At 45.7% G+C, this 17039-nt stretch overlaps 1 protein-coding gene across 6 annotated transcripts in view; it reads right to left on the reverse strand.

The window, feature by feature from the left end:
• The window catches only part of TNIK (TRAF2 and NCK interacting kinase), a 278512-nt gene that overhangs the window by 250857 nt on the left and 10616 nt on the right, over positions 1-17039 (reverse strand). The window contains exon 1 of one of the 6 annotated variants that reach the window (XM_088669854.1): positions 7956-8065. The exons of the other annotated variants lie outside the window; for them this stretch is intronic. The gene's annotated coding sequence lies outside the window, so the exon portion shown is untranslated. Of the gene's footprint in view, positions 1-7955; positions 8066-17039 lie in introns of those variants that run through there. 6 annotated transcript variants of the gene reach the window in all.

Consider the following 17039-nt stretch of genomic DNA (forward strand, 5'->3'; position numbering starts at 1 on the left):
TTAAAAATTCTGGTTAAATGTCAGGATTCCAAGAAGCTGCAAAATCAATTTTTTTAAAAAATTAAAATTAAAATCAAATCTGCACACCTGGTACATTTAACTCTCCAGGGCTGAAAGTGCATCCACATCAAAGAACTATAGAACTGTAGAGTGGCACCCCCAAGGGTCATCTAGTCCAACCCCCTGCAATGCAGGAATCACAACTAAAGCATCCATGACAGATGGCCATCCAACCTCTGCTTTAAAAGGAAGGAGAATGCACCACCTCCCGACAGTTCCACTGTCAAACAGCTCTTACTATCAGAAAGTTCTTCCTGACGTTTAGCCAGAATCTCCTTCCTTGCAACTTGCATCCATTGGTTTGAGTCCTGCCCTCCAGAGCAGGAGAAAACAAGCTTGCTCCATCTTCCATGTGACAGCCCTTCAGGTATCTGAAGATGGCTATCCTATCTCCTTTTGTTGCAGGTACAATTTCCACTCTTTCAATTGCCTTCCCAGTGGCAATGTTTACCAGTGGAGCTGCATAAAGTTTTACCTTAGTACACCTTCTTATTACAAAAAGAGAAAAGGAAACAAAATCTTTATAAAGTACAGTAGATGCTTTGTCGGTGTGCAGAACAATATATATAAAACTACCATTGAACATGGGTCTTTTTTCTCAGTGTTCGTAAGGAAAAACCAGACAAGAAGTGAGCTCATGGCTGTCTGAAGACTTGCATCTCCCCGCGCCTGAGTGACGTTGGACCACATCTCCAACAATAGTGCTACCCTTAAGACTCTTACAAGACAATGGTGAGTCTAACTTCACTGCCTGGAAAACGCCAGCAGGGAGCTTCTTGTACCAGTTCCTCTCTTGTCATGAAGGTCCCTGCGGTAGCTATTAAGACTTCATAACTTTATCAATGCTTGCTGGGCAAATCGCTGTGAAAGAAGAACTCCAAATTGCATTAATCAAGTGAAACAGGCTGAAGGGATTAATTAACAAAGTAGAGAGAGAGAATTTGAATCTACACATGGGCCAGGTTGGTACAAGCAACACAGTGTGCTCATTTGACACAAGCGTGGCTGATGGTGTCCCCTTGAAAGCCCCACTTAGCTATTGGACATGCCAGAGAATTACCCAGAAGGCAGCTTTTTCATGCCTCCGGCTCGCATTCTCCCTCCCCTTCCCTCCGGTAAAGGCACTTCCATTTCAGATTAACCTACTTTAGTGTGATGTTCTTACCAGTCAAACTATAGCTCATCTCAGCTATGGTTTGTTGAAGCAAGGCAGCTCCAGCAACTATGGTCAACACAAGCAGCAGAAAGGAAAGTTTCCGAATCTGCCTCACAGTCACACCCAGGAAGAGGGCACAAGCCCAAGGCTTGTCCTCATGGCATTAAAACCAAGGCTTGCTATTGCATCGGAATGTGGCTGAAAAACTTCTGGTAGCCCAAAAATTTTTTGCATCAAGTTGCTGCGCTAACTTACTCCCAAGCATTCGCGGAGAGAATTGCAGCCCTAAAGCACTTAACCTCGTCATGAAACCGCATCATGTCTTACTTTTGCCTCGAATACCTCACTGGAGGAGGCACCAACTCCCACTTCTAGCATTTAAAACATTAGCTGTTCCAATAAAAGGTGTTGCCTTGCTTGCCCTGGGTTTCATAACTCAACGTAATATTATTAGCCAAATTGTTGGATACGGTAACGCAGCAGAAAATAAATATTGCTGTTTTACTAGCAGAATGGGTACCGATCATATTAGTCAGATCTTGCTCCACCTACACTGACTTTCTTTTTGTTCCCAGACTCAATTCAAAGTCCTGGTGTTGGCCTTTAAAGCCTTAAACAGTCTGGGACCAGGTTTGCGTCACAATCTCCTACTCTATCCCCCAACCTACCTACCTCATCTCCAATGTTCTGGATAGGGTTTTAATCCAAAAGCTCCCTCGTCACTGGTCTTTGGGTGTATTTCTGTTCTTAGAGGCTTTTAGTGGGCTGTTTAAAATTCTGAACCTTTAACATTTGGTTATTTTTTCATTAATGAGACTGTTATATTTTGAGATGGTTGCAATTGTCATCTTACTGATTTTTGGTTTTTAATTTGGCGTGTTGCTTGTATGATTTTTCCGGGAAACCTAAACTGTATATTTTTAACTGTCCAAGGTCAGTTCGGAAAAGGCATTTCTATTAGCCAATAAATTAATTGCAGTGCTGGCAATCATTTCTAAAACCCTTCCAAGGGTTGGTGGTTTGTTTTTTTCTTTTAAAAAACAACAACAACAACAAAACTACAAGATTCAAACTTCAAGAAAGAAGATTCCACCTAAGCATTAGGAAGAACTTCCTGACAGTAAGAGCTGTTCGGCAGTGGAATTTGCTACCAAGGAGTGTGGTGGAGTCTCCTTCTTTGGGGGTCTTTAAGCAGAGGCTTGACAGGCATATGTCAAGGATGTTTTGATGGTGTTTCCTGCTTGGCAGGGGGTTGGACTGGACGGCCCTAGTGGTCTCTTCCAACTCTATGATTCTATGAAAACACCACCCACTAAATCAACTGCAAACTAGTGATTGATTTATTGATTCCAGCTGTACCTTGCCTCATATTGGGGACCAGCATATTGACACTGTGTGGAAAAGGAAAATAAGTTGAGAATAATTGCTGTCCTCACAGCGGGATTTATGCTTGTGGCAAAGGTGCTTCTGGGGATGAAAAGCACACAGCACAAACTACAGGTGCCGGTTTCATATTTCACAGTTGGCTGCCATCACACTTGACCTTTTGAAGAGGCCACAGAGGTGGCATAAATCACTGCTTCTTTAAAATGGGACAAGCTGCATCCACATTGGGTGGGGGGGGGGGTAGGGGTGCTCCACTACTAGACAGGAATATCACTTAAAATTAATCACCACCATCTTCCAGGAGATGACAACACAGTGCATGCCTTTTTTTTGGCAATGGTTGTTTCTTCTGTTTTTTATTGCCAAGGCAGGAGTTCCACCCATTATTTCCAAAGCAATGTTTTTTCAGGGGGATTTGCAATGAAAAAGTGGGAACACATAGCACCTTACTTGCAGGTTTCAAACAGACAAGTCTTCTTCCTCTGGGCTGCTTCTCACATTAATGTCTTCCCAAACAGGGAAAACAAAAGCATCTCTGATGGATATAGCCTTTCTTTGCTTATATAGCACAGTGCAATGCCCAGATGCTGACAGTCTTATCAGAACCAGGTCCTGCCTTGGGCCAGCATCATCTAGGAGCCTACCTGAAGTTCTCCCTGCTCCTGGCCCTACTGCTCTCCCTCACCCCCTAATTACTATACCCACCTGTTCACCTCTCCTCTCTGAGCATGCAAAGAGTGAGAAGTGTGAAGAGACTTAAGTAGCGCCCCTGACTTGCCTTGGGGTCTCCCTCTGGGAAATGGTGTTCATTGGGCCTGGTAGGAGAGAGTTTGCTGCAAATATAGAGGTGTGAAGAAACGGGAGCCATCTTGAGGACATATTGCCCGCCCGCCCCCCCCCCCCAAAAAAAACCTGCAGCCAACACTATTGCCAACTCCTCACAAAGTTGCTCCAAGGGAACATTATCTCACAATAATGAATAACTGATCTTCTGGGTCCATTTCAGGTGAACTCTGCTTCCTGATTAACTGAAGAATCCTTAAAATAAAATTAAAAATTAAATTGCCTATGTCAACTTCATGTGACAACTCCACCCACCAGTCTGAGTATAAATGGTTAGAACGGATGACCTCTCTGATCTATTTCAGTTAAACTAAATATGTAAATAATCCACCCCCAGACAGGCAAAAAGAAGAAGTGGCTTTATTTATGCCGTTGCATTTAAATCACTCCAGACGAGAAGAGAATTTAAATCAAGACTCCCAAATTTCACAGTCTGAGGCTGTTCCTCATGTACTGCTGCGGTTCTGGGTCAATCTGTATCACAAACAGAGAGAGAGAGAGAAATGCCACCGCTAAAAAGCAACACAGGCAATCTCCCCACCCTGTGCTGAGGAAGAGAGAAGTAAACAATCACAGCAACCAGATAACTGTGCTTTAATCTTTATCTTTAAGCTGGACCTTGGGAGCAGGCAGCCTTTCAAATACAGAACCCCTTCAAAAGAGAAGACAGGCAGGACACAGAACCACCCTAGTTTCAGCAGACAAAGGCTGCATTTGCCCTATACATTTAAGGCAGTACTTTACCACTTTAAACACGCATGGCGTACAACAACAACAATCCCAGGATCTGTAGCTTGTCAATGGTGATTTACAATTGTTAGGATATCCCTATCCCCCTCACGGAAATACAGTTGGGAATCACTTCTCCTACCCAGGCAGTTACCTTTCCACAAAGGCCAACATTGATGCCGAAATCCAGCATCGCCTGAGCTCTGCAAGTGCGGCTTTCTCCCGTTTGAGGACCGGGACATTCACAGGGAAACCAAAATGCCTGTTTACAAAGCTATTGTACTACCAACCTTACTATATGCCTGTGAAACATGGACCACTTATAGGACCACTCCATCCTTGAAAGATTCCATCAACGGTGTCTCCGAAAAATTTTACACATCACTTGGGAAGACAGGTGAACTAATATCAGTGTACTGGAAGAAGCAAAGATCACCAGTGTTGAAGCAATGATTCTTCAACATCAACTTCGTTGGACTGGTCATGTTGTGCGGATGCCTGATGGTCATCTTCCAAAGCAACTACAGTACTCTATTCTGAACTTAAAATGGAAAGCATAATGCTGGTGGTCAACAAAAGAGGTTTAAAGACTGTCTCAAGGCAAATCTAAAAAAATGTAGTATAAACACTGACAACTGGGAACTGACAACAAGCGCTCCAGTTGGAGAACAGCCTTTACCAAAGGTGTCATGGGCTTTGAAGAAACTCAATCTCAGGATGCAAGGGAGAAACGTGCCAAGAGGAAGGCACGCTTGGCAAATCCACACCATGATCAACTCCCGCCTGGAAACCAATGTCCCCACTGTGGAAGCACGTGTGGATCCAGAATTGGCCTCCACAGTCACTTCCGGACTCATTGTTAAAACTGTGTTTATGGAAGACAACCTTACTCGGCTACGAGTGATTGCCAAAGAAAAAGAAGACAATTGTTAGGAGATCCCCATCCCCCTCATGGAAATACAGTTGCGTGTTCAGACCTTTAAACCTTCCCCTTAAATAAATTCAGACAAGACTCAAATTTTTGTTTGGCTTTTGGCAGAATTTAGGCCACCACTTTATTGAATACAGCAAGTGAGTGGTTGCATAGCCTCTGGTTCAACTAGCTCCCTGCACCCTTGCAGGTAGCGCTGACCCAGGGCACCAGCATAGGTCAGCCTAGGGTGAACACCTGGAATGGCGGAAAGCCAGGGACATGCTATGTCCACCACCCAGATGTCCCCCTGGACTCAGGCACGGGCACAACCCCCTCACAGGGGTTGACCAAACCATTGAGTCCCTAGATTCCTTTAATGGAATACCCTTCACATAGGGATGGCGAGAGCGTTCCCCCATCCCTATCACCTGAACCAGAGTCTATCTGCAACCTTACAAGTTGTGATGATTTGCTACGCGGCAGGCGAAACCCAAATGGCAACAGCTAATCAGCCAAGTGGGGGAAATTCCTGCCGTGCCCCTGTCCCAACGACACACGACAGCATAGCAAGGCCAAGCGCACAAGCCCTAAAAGTAGGGAGAGGGGGGCAGGTGTTCCAATGCAGGTGCCGAAAGAGGAAGCTCTGGGTCACGTGCATGAGCATATATAGGTCCCTTGATCCGTTTAGCCTGCATCCCATTGGCCTGATTGAACCCTGCATTAAGGGACCTACCAATTGGGTGTTGTGGCTATCCAATCATACCCACCCACAACACAAGGTTTTGTTGCCAGGTCTCACGTTCCCTCTTTAAGGGAGGGCACAATTTCCCAGAATTCCCTGGAAACAGGAAGGGATTGTTAAACTAAACAGGGAATTGCAGCTAAACGTTGTCGTCACAAAAATAATATCAGAATTGAATTCCTCACACCCCAAACCACATTTTAAGACTGAATAAATTAAGACTGAAACAATTAAGTTTCACCCCCTAAAGTGGCACGCCCCTAATGCCACAGCAGTTATATATCGGTCAAGTTATGCCAGGTATGGGGTGAACCGGAAGAGCAGGAAGCAAACCTGTGTGAGAAAATTTATATCCCGGGGATTAAATATGCACATCACTCTATTGTGTTGCCTCTGATGGGAATCTCGAAACCTGCTTGACCTGCCAGGAATTCAAATCTTTGTTATATCCATCCTCCCTTGTCCCAAGCGGGAATTTCCAACCATTTCCCCATTCTTATTTCAAGGCTTTCTTCATGCATGCCTTGGCAAACGTACAGAACACGCATTTGTTTAATGGAGTGTACTCATCAACACTAAGACAATCAGAGCACCTGACGCCACACAAATGAATTTCTGCTGGCTGCTGGTTTTTTGTCCTTTCAGAATTAGTGACTTTGATTATCCTGACCAATCAGGGATCGTGGGGTCAGCATGATGACATCACAGAACAAGAAAGCAACTTCAAAGGGGGGGAAACACGCACAAATGTATCTTAAATCACAGACACGGCTGCCAAACACCAAAAGGAGAGAAAAGATAATGTCAGAAAATAGCAAAAATACAACAACATGCAGAAGCTGTGTACAGGATTAGTTCTTGAATATATAAATACAATTCACACCATGTTATTTTTAGCACCACACATTCAGAATAATAAAGTTTAGTTGCAGACATATGGTTTGTTATTTGGATGTGAACGCTCATGAGAAGAAGCTCCTATAGCAAACATGTGTACCAGCTAGTTATTGAAGAAAATAATTCAACAATTTAATATATTTATACAGGTAACTGAATATACTGTTGTAACCCAGCAAACTCCAAAAGTGTGCAAATCTCTAAAAAGAAGCTCACAGCCGCTTTGCTCTGCTCGGGTCTATTTTGTCCCCACACTGCAAAGACCTAAGCAATGGCTGCTGATGGGAGAGCTTAACCACAGGCCCAAGTTCGGACTTGTGACAATACTCTGAGTATGCACAGCATTGGATACAGACCTTGGAATAGAAAAATTCATGGAGAAAAATTTATGGAGGGGGATTAGAAAAATTCATGGAGGAGAAGCCTACCTCCATAGTCAGAAGAAGTAATGCTTCTGAAAACTAGCTGTTGGAAAATGCAGGGAGGGAGAGTGATCTTGTGCTGAGGCCCCCCTGTCTATGGGTTTCCCACAAGTATTTGGCTAGTCGCTGGGAGAACAGGATTCTGCACTAGTTGGGTCATTGGCTCTTCTCAAGTTCTTAAACCTGAGATGGGCAGGGGAAACAAGAAGAGCAATTATATTCCCCTCCAATGAATGTGCCAGGTTTTCTCATGTCATGGAATTACATTCTAAAATATTAGGGCAGTCAAATGCACCATTCAGCACCTTTGATAAATAAAACGGCTACTCGGGGAAGGGGGAGACAAAATAATGAGATAAATGGACTACTGGCTGACAGCTGGGACACTGGTTGATTAACTGGTGATATAGAGTCAAATATCTGATAGCACCAAGAACACGTTTATCTTTGCAACAACCTGCTTTCTGTTTCTACTGAATCTACCATCTGAGCTAACAACACAAATAGCAGTGTTTCTTTGGCAATACTTGGGTGGTAAAATGCCCAGCCATGTCTTGGATGACTTCAGCACAACAGTTTTCATGCTCCTATAGGCTGGTGTCCTCTTTCCCAAGGTGTTTCCAGAGGAATGTGTCAGCCGCACACACAAACATATGCGCGCGCGCACACACACACACACACACACACACACACACAGTTATTTGGTGCCAGACAGCAACAGAGTCTACTGCTCCTGAAGCCTTCAGAAATGGCATGCAGCTTAGATCAAACCGATATGAGTCACAGCCAGAGATACAGATTGCTTACCCAATACTGTACTGTACTTCCCACACTCAGTGACTGCAACTGATCCAGGTTCTCACGGTCAACACAGATCACAATAAGTGAGTGCTGTGGAGCACTTCAGTTCTGAAAATGTTATGAACTGAGGCTGGATGGTAGTACTCTGTTTTGTATGGAAGGTTTAAATTGCAGCTCTCAAGAATCATGCACCTGGTTCCAGGAGGTAACTGTCGAAAGGTAGGCACGCCAAGAGGTACAGACATAAAGCAGAGTTATTCGCATGCTACAGGAGCCAAAGTGAGCCTTTAAGACAGAACGGCAGGGTGTTTTGCAACCACAGCATTTCCTACTTGCACAATCACGAAGACGGCACGAGGCGTGCGCTGCCATTACCAGGAAGCACAATGCAACTGGGGCTTTCCTGGCGGCCACAAATTGCACAGCAGATGCCGTCAAAGGCATTTCGTGCACACTTTATTGGTGCTTCTGTTGCTTCATTTAGAGTCCACACTGCACCCACACTGCAGCAGCTCTTCCCAAAATGCTTACAAGGTGCTACATCAGGAGTGCAAAGAGCCCCTCTGCTTCCCCCCCTTTTAAAAAAAAATTACAAGTCAAGAGACAGAAAGATCTGTCTTATCTGTGAATGTCGAACAGGAAACATTGTCTTCCCAGGCTCCAGCTTGGTCCCAAGCCCCAGGCATCCCATTTGGGTCTCCCTGACTCAGCCTGGCCATAAAAATTCCCAGGTTAAACCTAGGCAACAGCAAGATTCTGGCCTCATCAACATCATGACTTCCCAGTTTCCCTCTAGGTTCCTCTGCTTGTGAGTCTGCCCGTCTTTCTGTCTGCTTGTTTCCTTCCCTTGCATCTATCCCAGCCTCCTTCAGGCAGATAGCTTGGCTCAGTCCTGGTCAGCAACTGACAAGATAAACATGCACACAATCTGCTGCTCTCTATATCTTACTGGAGTACTACTCTCATAATCCCTAGCTGGCTGGGACTGGTGCAAGTTGTAGTCCAACATTGCAGGGAAATAGATGACCCCTGAGGTCCCTTCCAACTACAGTTCTGTGATTCTACGATCTGGAAGGCAACAGGTTCCATTCTAGGTTCAAGGTTAGTCTTCCGTGCTGCAGATGTAGGACCTCATTTTCTAGTCTCGGCACCTCCGAGGAAATCATCCCCAGGGCTCCAGCTTGGGAGAAGTCACTTTGCACATTTTAAAATAGAAAAGCTCATACTTTGAGAACTCCATGTGCCTTGCTACCTATGGCTTAGCGCTGGCCCTGACAAACAGCTGTTTCCTGTGGTCAAATGTGCACAGTGGGACCATAGCAGGAGGTGCCTAGTTCAATTCCTGGAACCTGCCGTCAAAAGATCAGGCAGCAGGTAATGAGGAAGACACTCTGCTGACGACCCTGGAGAGCTGTTGACCAAGCAGAGTGCACAATATTGGGCTAAATGCATAAATACTATGAACCTTTGGCTTCCTGTCCATGCCAAGGTGCTGACCAGCAAAGATCTAACATTTATTATTTGAACTAGCCTGTTTCCTAGTTACAACCTCTAGCAGAGATCTCCAAATAAGCCACACATCCAAAGTTGACCAGAACGCATGTAATACCAGCAGAACATCTCCTTTGTTCCATATAGCAAAAAAAAAACACCTTTGTTGACGGAATAGGCTGTTACCTAAAAGTGAATGAAATCTTTTGTGAATGCAAAGTGTTGGCTATTGTCACATCAGAGGAAAAAGCGGAATGCAGGGCTGGGCAGGTAAGGGAGGGTTGAGAACAGAAGCAAGAACAGAAAGTAACTAGGGCATGAGGACAGCAGAGAAGGGAAATGGAACAGAACAGGCAAAGATTAAGACAAGTGATAGGTCATGTGAAAAAATAAGGAGGGAGACAGAAAAAAAGGGAGCCGAGGGAAATTTCCTTGCTTTATCTGCTGGAATTGTGCAATGATGTCCTAGCTGACTGCACAAGAGAAGCATGCACGAGCGAGACAGGGTATTTTAGCCAGGCCCTATTCCCACCCTATTAATATGGGATGTGGCTTTATGGTTATTTCAAGGAAGAGAAGGATGTTGCTTCATTAAGGCTGTTCCAGGAGAGGGATTTCCCCATCTCTCACAACCTTGGGGTCAAAATAGCCAGGAGAGATATTTACTAAGCACAGCTTATCAATGCCAGAGCAAAGAGTACTTTGGAAGATCAGTGTCTCATGAGGCTGGGTTTTCTTTGGGGGTGGAGGAAAGAGAAACTGAGATAAAGTTTGGCAGCTGAAATGAAGGCCAACAGATTATAGCCAACATTGCTAACTCCCTGATCACTTGCTTTTGGAAGCAAGCTTCGTAGACCAGGATGTAAGCCAGCAGTCGAACACCCCATCTCTGTATGGAGAGATGTAATGGTTAGAGAGTCAAGATGAGGTACGGCAACTTCTTTGAATGCAGAAGGTCTCTTGTTCAATCCCCAGCATGCCCAGTTTCCTTGGGTTTCCCTAGACCAGGCATCCCCAAACTGCGGCCCTCCAGCATAGCTGCCAAGTTATCCCGTTTTTTAAGGGATTTTCCCTTATGCTGAATAGGCTTCCTAGCAAGAAAAGGGAAAACTTGGCAGCTATGCTCCAGATGTTTTGGCCTACAATGTTTTGGCCAACATGATCCCTTTTACAGCATATTGCTCCTGGAGAAGACAACTTGTATGAATGCACTGGGCAAATAAATACTACTATAAACTTCTGAGCCCGAATCTGAAGACTGGCCTCTTGTTTCGAGTTTTTCTCCCCCACAAAACCTCCAACACCTTAAGAAAAAAAAGCAAACCAGTGGAGTCTTTTGCACATGCAGTCCATTTGTTTCCACACTTAGTCACTCCAACCACTGGAACACATTTTCCTCCCCTAAAGAAAGAAACCAATATCCTTCCTAAATATTTCTTTATTTTATTGATAGAAGGATTTCTAGACAGCTCTCTAACAAAACCTGAGGGTGGTATAGAGCCACATGTTTTGCCAAAGCTTTAAAAGAAGTGCACAACAATATTTAAAATGACTGGCTGCTCAAGGGGGATTTTAAACAACTGCCTGGGCCTATTTGCATTCGGAAGTCTTTAAGAGACCTCTGAAAGTCAAAAGTGAGGGTGGTTATCAAACCTCTGCCACTGCATGGGAATGGCAATACCAAATGCCCGACTTCTGGTTTACATTTTTTTTAATACTCTGTTTTCTTTCTTCTTGTTATGTTTGCAGCTCTCTCTTTTTTCCTTAATAAAATCAATAATATAGTATTTTTTTTAATAAAAGAAAGTCTGGTATCTGACAGAGGCCAGCCTAACCTTAGGTGCTACCCTGAGAAGCAGCCTGCCCTTGTATCTTGTTAACAAGGCACTCCAAGCAATGGGAAACGAGAGGCAACTGTTAGGAAAAAGGATCACAGCTACAAACACACAATGCTAATGATGGAAGCCACCTTAGAGAAGACAAATAATTCACAAGGGTTGGAAAATGAAACTCAGAGCAGGGAACAGCCCAACTGGTTTGGTGCACCATTCACTGTGGGAAACCGGGGGAGCAGAATATGAGCACAAGAACACTCTCCTCTTCCACCCTTTTCCGGCTTACCAGACCGCTGGGACTGCTGAAGCAGACTTTTCAGGTCCCCCAAACCTCTGCAGCCGCGACGACTTGCTGCTGGATTCAGGAAAGAGGTCCCCCTGCCCGGGCAGCCTTAGTTCCTTATCACCCTTCCAACAAGACTGCAGAGATCCATCTCCAAAAACAGCTCTACTTTCTGAAAAGAGGCCCTTTCCACCCTGTTGAAGTCCTTTCCAAGGCGCTCACCCCACCCTTAGAACATCCAAAAGGCTACAGGCCCCCCAAAAGGCCCAAAACTAAAGGCCAAGGGAAAAAATGGGTGCCAAGAGGAAGGAAGGGGAGATCTACGGAGCCAGGACAGAGCGAAAACCTGACAAGAGTAGAGGAAGGGAAGCCAGGAATAAACAGACAAAGAACAACAATATCTACTTCCAATATGGCACCTCTTCTCTTTTGCCGCACTTAGAGCAGCTGGCAATACAACCTACAGTGGAGCTGGCAGGAAATAGGACTGGAGGGGATTGTCTCAGCCGCCCAGGTGTTATCTCTTAAAGAAATAAGGCTGGTTTCCCCATGACATGACGATCCCGCCCCCCCAAAGAAACACAAGGTACAATCTCCCAGGGGTCCTTGGTCTGAGCATGCCACCCTTAGCTCCACTGTGCCACAGCGCAACTGTATTTAGGAAGGACAATGCTCATATCAAACAACGAATGTTGTTTGACTAAAAGGGACTGCTTGTTTTCTGAATTGCTGGGGTGTTTTCAACCCTATGCACCTCAAATTCTATGCACCCCTGCATGCACAGCCCCCAGAAATCTGTCCACTGCAGAAACTTGGCCATTAGAGAAAACGAAATGAAAGAATGGTATTAAATGTGCCACACACACACGCACACACACAAACGCACACCCCGCTACAAAGACAGGAGGAGAGGTGCCATCAGTGTGGAGCTTCACTGGTACCACCGTGAAAAAGGCCCTCTCAAACCGCAACCAGACTTCTAATGAACATTGGGTCACAAAGCCTCAATGGATAATCTCTGTGAGTGGATAATACCAAGTGAGGAAAACACAGGGTGTGTGGTAATAATGTCTGCAGATTATGTTAAGGGCACAACAAGCAGGACTGGATGAGCAACTGGCATTCGTGCAGGTAAAATACAGTGGTATCTCATCCCATGGTACAAGCAAGGGTAGGCAATGCGGTGCCCTCTAGACATTGAATCCTGACAAGACAGAAGTACTGTTTTGGGGGAACAGGGGGCGGGCGGGTGTGGGGGACTCCCTGGTCCTGAATGGGGTCACTGTGCCCCTGAAGGACCAGGTGCGCAGCCTGGGAGTCATTTTGGACTCACAGCTGTCCATGGAGCCACAGGTTAATTCTGTGTCCAGGGCGGCTGTCTATCAGCTCCATCTGGTACGCAGGCCGAGACCCTACCTGCCCGCAGACTGTCTAGCCAGAGTGGTGCATGCTCTAGTTATCTCCCGCTTAGACTACTGCAATGCGCTCTACGTGGGGCTACCTTTGAAGGTGACCCGGAAACTGCAATTAATCCAGAATGCGGCAGCTAGACTGGTGACTGGGAGCGGCCGCCGAGACCACCTAACACCGGTCCTAAGAGACCTACATTGGCTCCCAGTACGTTTCCGAACACAATTCAAAGTGTTGGTGCTGACCTTTAAAGCCCTAAACGGCCTCGGTCCGGTATACCTGAAGGAGCGTCTCCACCCCCATTGGTCAGCCCGGCCACTGAGATCCAGCACCGAGGACCTTCTGGCGGTTCCCTCACTGCGAGAAGCAAAGCTACAGGGAACCAGGCAGAGGGCCTTTTTGGTAGTGGCGCCCGCCCTGTGGAACGCCCTCCCATCGGAGGTCAAGGAGATAAACAACTACCTGACATTTAGAAAACACCTAAAGGCGGCCCTGTTTAGGGAAGTTTTTAATCTGTGCTATTTTAATGTATTTTGGTATTTGTTGGAAGCCGCCCAGAGTGGTGGGGGAAACCCAGCCAGATGGGCGGGGTATAAATAATAATAATTGTGGACTACAACTCCCATCATCTGTGACCACTGGCCATGCTTGCTGGAACAGGTGGGAGCTGCGGTTCAAAAATATCTGGAGGGCACCCTGCTGAAAACTAAGGATCTGTTTTGAGGTGGTGATGAAAAGAAGTCATAAAAGTTTCCTTCTTCTTTTTACAGTTTAGGGCCAGTTTCCACCTTCACAGCTTCCTTTTCGTCCTTGCCAACCGCTCCCGTCTTTTTACAGCACTACCGGCACCCATAAAAGCTCACAAAATATTAGTTCCGACTTTATGGCTGTGAATTCTGCCCATTATGACAAGAGAAAAGAGCACTGGATTCAATGCGCCCGGCATGGGAGATTTGCTTTTGTCCATTATCTCCTTGTCAGTCAGCAAAGCAGTGTGTCCTGAGCTGCATTTGTATTGAGTTAAGCAGCAGGTAAACCTGGTTCAGGGGACAACAGACCGAGCAAAGAGAGGGAGAGGGTAGCAATTATCAGCCACCAAGCATCCCTTCGGAGAACTCACTTGGTTCCTGGAATCCCATCTGCCCATTATGGCCTGCTTTGAACATACCAATGCAGAACGTGGTAGTAGAGGCAGGAGAGATGCGGGAAGGAGAGCCTTGGGACTGGCTAATCGTTATTAATTACTGAAAGAGTTGCCCTGGAGAAAATGGCAATGCAGCCAGAAGCACTAAGAGCAGGGAGGAAGGGGTGGTTGTGCTGCCATTTCAAACATGCTGCTCGAAAATAAATAAATGAAACAAACATTATGAGGCGCCTCTCTGCTCAAAGCGCCCCCCCCCAAATCCCCAAGCTGGGTAAAAGGTAAAACTCACAATCAACCATTTGGACAACAATGCAGAATAGCAGCGAGAACAAAAAATAATAATAATGGGTGGATGCTAAGGCGATAATCGAATCCAGCCAAAAGCTGATTAAATAGTACGGTAGTGACAGCCCCGTTAAATGCCTGCAGTTTGGGGGACAGGTGAACCTCTGGGAGGGGGGGATTCTAAACTGGGGGGCTACTATAGAAATGACGTGTCCTGGTTTACTACCAACCGCACCTCATAAAGCAGGCTTCCTCAACCTCGGCCCTCCAGATGTTTTTGGCCTACAACTCCCATGATCCCTAGCTAGCAGGACCAGTGGTCAGGGATGCTGGGAACTGAAGTCTCAAAACATCTGGAGGGCCAAGGTTGAGGAAGCCTGTCATAAAGCTACACGTGGGCCCAAACCACAGAGCAGTGGTGGAGAAGCTCAGCCTCAAGGTCTGAATATAGCCCCCAGGCCTCTCTAAACGGCCCTTGGAATTCTCCTCAGGCCACAATCCTCACTGAACCTGCTTCAGGCCTTCCGTGAGGGGTTTTGCCTGGCTGGAATGTGTCCTTGAACTCCAATAGTTGCTTGTCTGGGTGCAGGGTAGTGTGCGTTTAGGAACTAGCCTGCTGTGCAAAGACAGAACTGACATGAATTCCTCCACCCGCTTTTGCATCTGGCACTGCCCTCCACAGACAGGTGGCCATAAGGGGGTTGGAAGACACAGTACCTCCAATTATTAAAAAAATAAAAAAATCCTTCCAGTAGCACCTTAGAGACCAACTAAGTTTGTCATAGGTATGAGCTTTCGTGTGCATGCACACTTCTTCAGATACTGAAGAATATCTGAAGAAGTGTGCATGCACACGAAAGCTCATACCTATGACAAACTTGGTTGGTTACTGAAGAATATCTGAAGAAGTGTGCATGCACACGAAAGCTCATACCTATGACAAACTTGGTTGGTCTCTAAGGTGCTACTGGAAGGATTTTTTTATTTTGTTTTGACTGCGTCAGACCAACACGGCTACCTAGCTGTATCCAATTATTAAAATATGGCAATTAATAACTGCTCGGTACATCACTTTTCTCCTAGACAGTATCTTAAAAAGCAGGGACATCACCTTGCCGACAAAGGTCCGTATAGTTAAAGCTATGGTTTTCCCAGTAGTGATGTATGGAAGTGAGAGCTGGACCACAAAGAAGGCTGATCGCCGAAGAATTGGTGCTTTTGAATTATGGTGCTGGAGGAGACTCTTGAGAGTCCCATGGACTGCAAGAAGACCAAACCTATCCATTCTGGAAATCAGCCCTGAGTGCTCACTGGAAGGACAGATCCTGAAGCTGAGGCTCCAATACTTTGGCCACCTCACGAGAAGAGAAGACTCCCTGGAAAAGACCATGATGCTGGGAAAGATGCACAAGGAGAAGGGGACGACAGAGGATGAGATGGTTGGACAGTGTTCTCGAAGCTACGAACATGAGTTTGACCAAACTGCGGGAGGCAGTGGAAGACAGGAGTGCCTGGCGTGCTCTGGTCCATGGGGTCACGAAGAGTCGGACACGACTAAATGACTAAACAACAACAACATCATCATCACTTTTCTGCAAGGTGCCCAATGACAATTTCCCTACCCAGCACCAAATAGAAACATAGGAAGCATCCTTATCAATATAGACCATTTGTCCATCAAGCTCAGTGGTGTTGACAATGGCAGCAACAATGGAGTTTCAGAGAGGAGACTCCTGGAGGCCTACCTGGAGATGCCAGGAGGACCTTCTGCATTAAAAACAGGTGGTCTCCTAGACTGGAGATTGCTTTGGAACCCTACATAAACTATTCTGAAAAAAAGGGAGAGAGGAAGAACCAGGGCAACAAATTCATGAGAACAAACCCCTTCCTGCTGTTTTCATGTGCTGAGAACACCACCATGCTAAGTTGGAGTGGTGCGCACTTGTGCTCTGAACATGGAGTTTGCACACTGCTTTGCAATGGCAAGGGAGCAGCAGTCTAAGACCCAAATCATGGGCTGCTTACAATACTGATAGCAAATAATCAGGCTGGTAGGGCAGTGTTTGGTCTGCACTGCTAATAAGAGCGATTTGCCACATCACATGAAAAAAAATTCTAAAAATATCTATATTTGACTCACCCGACGCATTGGCAGAAGAATGAAGAGGGTTTTTTTTGAGGTACGGTATATGATATTCTTCCAGCTGCTGTAGCTATGGCCACCTCATGTATTTATTTATTTTATTTTAACTGCCCAACTCTCCAAATTGCTATTAGTAACGCAGAAACTACAGGTTTAGCAAAACAAGCTTGAATGTGGCACAGTGTGAGTAATACAGGAAAGTAATGCTCAGGTTCTGGATTGAAGGAAAATGGACTCAGAAAAAATAGGATTTAAATGGCAACGGCTTTCGGAACATTTTTAATTAAATAGAGCCAAAGCACAAAGGATGAACAGAATTATGATTCGCGCTCTTCGTCAAATGGCTTTCGCCTAGAGTTGCTGCCACAGACAGACCCCCGTGAAGAGGAGCCTCCTTCCATGGCTGCCCCAACCCAACCTCTTCCGCAACCCCAGACGCTGAGCTTTCATTTTTTAAAAAGGTCTCTAGTCCTCCCAGAGAACTTTGGAACTCCCTGCC

Source organism: Zootoca vivipara, chromosome 5 (genome assembly GCF_965207765.1).
Source record: "Zootoca vivipara chromosome 5, rZooViv2.hap1.1, whole genome shotgun sequence".
NCBI lineage: Eukaryota > Metazoa > Chordata > Lepidosauria > Squamata > Lacertidae > Zootoca > Zootoca vivipara.